Source organism: Nannospalax galili, unplaced genomic scaffold, assembly GCF_000622305.1.
Source record: "Nannospalax galili isolate Female #2095 unplaced genomic scaffold, S.galili_v1.0 scaffold380, whole genome shotgun sequence".
Taxonomy (NCBI): Eukaryota; Metazoa; Chordata; class Mammalia; order Rodentia; family Spalacidae; genus Nannospalax; species Nannospalax galili.
Window position 1 is genome coordinate 3,206,711 of NW_008348568.1, and position 5,248 is coordinate 3,211,958.

The following is a 5,248-nucleotide window of genomic DNA, read 5'->3' on the forward strand; positions in this document are numbered from 1 at the left end:
ATGCAGCCTTTTCAGATTTCCCTGCCTGGGTCACATCTTTTATGATGCAAAGTGGCCGTGCTCTCTCCCTGGGAGCTCCTTTTGAGTCCAGAGCAGGTAAAAGATTTTCTAGTCTTTGGGTAATCTTTAACAAATCTTCACATATCCACAACATATCCCCACATTTACAATATAGCTGTGGCTTATGCTTCTGCATGGCTGGCCTCTTTTTAGTTACAGATTTTATAATCCAGTGTATAACCCATATGATTGTCCCTAACCTCATTAAGCTTCTGGGTTTTGATTGGCTTCTCTCCTGGATTTGGGACTCAGAGCCCAGCTGACCCACCACAGGCACAGCGAGAACAGCACTGCTTTCTGAGACCCACATCCCCAAGGCTGTGGTTCCTTTATTCAGCCAGACTACGCCAATTTTGTCACCCAAGGTCCCTCTAGGTCTCCTTCACTATCAAGCAAACCATATAACATATCTTTATGTGCATTTATTAACTTACAAAGGAATGAGTACCCAGTGCCTAGCCCTGTGCCTTGGTTCGGAGCCTGCCACATCAGCCACGCCATGCCCATAGTCAGTCACCACAAGCATTCGCTCACACTTCTGGGGCCAGTGACCTCACCCCACATCCATAAGAGCAATCCATTCTGTCTTTGAGCTGCTGTGCAGCTGCACGTTCCCCACACCACATGTGTGTGCTACCCACCCCTCATGGCTTCCATTCCAAGATGGCTCCCAGCAGGCCCTTCGTAGTCCATGCTCTGCGGCAGGCCCCACCCATTGGAGAAACTAGCCAATTGGGAGACATGAAGCTAAAAGGAAAAGAAATGTAGTAGATGAGAGAAGGTAGAGAAAAGAAAGGAGTTTAACAGAATAGTAAAGCTGTGGCTGGGGCAATAATCATCTCCATTAGATTCACAGAAAAATGAGAAAACAGGATAATGCTGGTTAGTAGTGTGTAATTGTGCGAAGTAAATCTTCTCTTCAGTGTTCCAGAAGTAGTTGAGGAAGGGGGAAATGGGGTAGAACTTGGGATTTTTCTTCTGTCAAATCTTGAGTCCAGTTTCTTTGAAGAAATAAAGGACCTTAACAGCCTGAAACATTGGGGACAGCTGGACCCTTGCTGTTTGGATCCAGTGAGAAAATCCCACTGGAAATGGACCTTCGTTTCATTCACTACACCGTAAGTAAAAGAAAAATAAGAATCACACTTTTTTGTGATATCCTACAATTTTCTCTATTCTGATAAATAGCAGTTTAATCTTAGAAACACCACCAGGTAGTAGTTCGTTTATTAATACATCCCATAGCAAATAAAACACAAGGCAAAAAGATTAGTTGCACAAGGATTCTAGCCATAATATATGCTATAATGAGTTCTTCCAAACTTACTTTGACCTTGAGCTGAGATATCTCATTCATAACAACCTGTATAGAGAACTAATTCCTTAATATTGGTGAATTAATTTTGTCCTGTGAGGTACACTTTCACAGAAGGAAAAATGTTCTTTAAGATATGGTTTCAGCTTGTCTGTCTCTCACATACGTGCCCACTCTTGCTCTTTCTCTGAAATGTAACACAGCATAACTTAAGAGGTCTTTATGGAATGATATTGTTCATCATCTGTATAGTATTGTTCTTATTTGTGTCTTATTTTTGCACTTAATCCAATTTTACATAACTACAACTCTGGGGCACGTATTTTGATACATTTTGCTGTGTCCCCATTTATATAGTATTATAAATACTTCCTCATGCATTCACAGTCTCCATGATTACTATTCTTAAACTACATAAAATAACGTCTGTAAGGCACTCAGGAACTTCAGTGTATATCTGTCTGCGCTCTATTATATATAGTGCTCTAGAAATTCTTTTATGCTCAAACTGCTACTGTTCTACAATTTCCTTAGCATAAATTCACTGGAATGGAATGTTTGGTTCAATGTGTTAATACCTTCTCCAACTCATATTTACCACAGCGTCTTGATACACAAGGGAAGTGTTAAGTCCACAGACATACCAAGAAAAGGCACATCTTGCATTTGCTGTTCCCACTGTTTAATGAAAATGACTGCAGTGACCATGTGATATACCATCTGCAACTCAGGGGACACACTTCCTTCTGAATTTGAAATGGTGTTTTTTTCCAGAAGTGCCATGCTATTGTGACCTTCATTTTTAAGACGCAGTCTGGAATGGTTGGTATTTTATCTTGTTGATTTGAATAGCCATTCTTATTGAAAGTGATGTTCTTTCAGAATTCAAATCATTCTCATAATCTTTGTGCATTTATAACTTCTGTTGGAAAACTCATGCACCAAGAATGCTATAGCAGTAGCAATCAGCTGGCAGGTGATGGAGACTGCTGTGAACTGTAGGAAGCAGAATGTTTCCTGCCTGTGAAGACAAATGAAAGTTGATATCATCATCTTTTCAGCTCTGTCCATTATTGGAGATACGCCTGTTTTGGATGTGTTTATCAGTTACTGCCATTTGATGGCTTTGATTTGCTCTAGAGAAATCAAGCAGCAGGACTAGAAGGCTAGATACTGAAGGGTAAGAATGCAAGGACTGTATACGAAGAGTGAAGAATAAGACAGAGGAAAAGAGATTGGCAACAAGTCACGATTTTCCAGGTGTCCTCTGTGCTCTCTCAGCAACTGCAGTCTCGTGTTCATATCTGTTTCACAGAATAACTAGTGCTACTCAAATGACCATTCATTTACCTGGCCCCTTCACTTACAAAACAGACCTCGAGGGTCCAGGGTTTATTTTTATTTAGGGTACATTTTAGTTAAAAATGTTGACTGTATGGATGTGAAGTTAGTTGTTATCAGTGACAGTATCTAGCTTTTAGATTTCATAGTTCAATTTGTATTTGCCAAATGAGTTTGGTAATTACCTCGACTACAGTTTTCTTTTTCAAGATTAAAAATGAAAGAGAATACATTTCAAAAACTTACATTTCTGGTAAGTCTTTTCTTGATCCAAGTCCCCAATAACCCAAATCCCTGTGTCTTACAATTCTTCTTTTTTATTTTTTAATGTGCACGAGTATTTTCCCTGCATGTGTGTAAGTGTGCCCATATCGTGCAATGCCTGAGGGGGCCAGAAGAAGGCATTTAATTCCCTGGAACTGGAGTTATGAATGGTTGTTACCTGCCATGTGGGTACTGGGAATTGAACCCAGGTCCTCTGTAAGAGCAGTTAGTGCTCTTAACCACTGAGCTATCTTTACAGTTCTATGTATCTTACGAATTTTGGTATCTTATGTAGTTTAAGAATAATAATCAAGGAGATTGTGAACATGAGGAAATATTTGTAACACATAAAGGGGAAAAACAGTAAACATGAACTGAAAAACAAAAAAAAAAATGGTCTAAAATTAGTGGAAAATGAGTAAGAGCAGGCAGGTTCCTTAGGAGGCATAAATAACTATTGGATAAAAGGAAGCTCTGTTGTGAGCACCCATTCTTTGTGGTGTTTAGTGTGTCAGAACACTGAATTAGTTTTACATAGGTAATATTCCAATAGAAAATATGCAGTCTTCCTGACAAGATGTATACTTCAGTTCAGTCGAAACAGCTGGAAAGTAAATGGGTGAGGAACGGTTAGAGACAGTAGAGTCCAAAAGAGGGACCAGAAAATATTAGCTGACGACTGGACCAAGTTTACATCAAGTAGACTCAGAGCTACAGGGATGAAGAGAAAAGAACTGACAGAATTGTGATTGACTCATTCATAAACGGTTACACTTTTAATTCAACTAAGTTAAATCTGAGTTAAAACAATATATTTGGAGGAGTATAAGAATCTAGAGGTCAGGGCATAGCTCTAAATTATTTGATATGTAACAAATCAGGGAAATGCAAACTATTTTTAAGAGAAAAGACAACCCCTGGGTCAAATCCAAATTCAGGGTCACTCCCCTGCATTATAATAAGTAATAAATGGAATGTATGTAGATATTGTGACTTATGTTGAAGAAAGTAAGAGACTATATGGTCAGAATGAACAAAAAGTTAAGAAATTCTAGAAAAAAAAAGAAAGAAAATAGAAAAGAAAATTCTAGAAATTATAAATAATTGAAATAAATGCTAAATTGGATTGGATATTGAAGATTTAAAATATCAATGAGGTTGCAGACAATTATAAATTTTTTAATTTGAAATAAAAAAGGAGAAAAGACTAAAAATTAAATATCAGACCCCTGGGAAGTTATAGGGTGCTGACAAATGGCCTAACATATATATAATTGAAGTTAAATAAAAACATGGAGAATGGGGTAGGATTTTTTTTAATGCTAAACATTCTTCAATTTCATGATAAATGTAAATGTACCAATGATAATGCTTAGTAAAATAAAAGCCTGATTAATATAAAGAAAATATGTATGGAATATTGTAGCTGAAAAGACTGAAAACCAAGATACGCGGATTATTTAAAAAGTTATCAGAAACAGACAGTACTTTACAATAAAGTAAAATCAATTTGAGTGACAGCCTACTTCTCATAAGAAACTATAGCAGTCAAAAGAAAGTGAGATGCATCATTGAAGTATTCAAAGGAAAACAAAAACAAAAACAGTCTTTCAACCCCAAATTCTGCATCTAGTAATAACATATATCAAAGTTACTTAAAGTGATTTTTAGATAAAGAAAAAGCGAATTTGTCATCAGATTCAGACTATAACATAGTTAAAAATATATTGCAGAATACAATAAGTGGTACTGAAAGGAAATCTACATCTTCAGGAATAAATCAAAGTATCATAATTGTAAATGTCCTTGGAAATAGGACAGGATGCTTTGTCTCTTTAAAAGCCACATGATTATTGACTACAAAATGACAACCTTGTCTCATGGAGTTATTATTCTTTGTGGAGTTTCAATAGACATAAATTCAAGAAAATGCTGGTAGAGAGACAAACAGAGATACATGGTTGGCTATTTTAAATTTTATGTGAATTCTAACACTGTTAATGAAAGATGTCTTAAAAATATGGGGCTTTTGCTAATAACACTGAGATGTTAGCTCATGTGTCTCTCATCTGTATGTATCTGATTATTAATAGTCATAATCGGTTGCACTTGGATCCTTGGCACCTCTGTATGAAACTTTCTGTAAGAAGCAATGTCTTACAGGGCTTATACCAAATTCAATATTGTATAATTGTATTAACTCAACTGTGAACCTAGAAACTTGCACCCACTTGTGAAAGAGATGTACTCTTGCTCTGGAGTATGTTA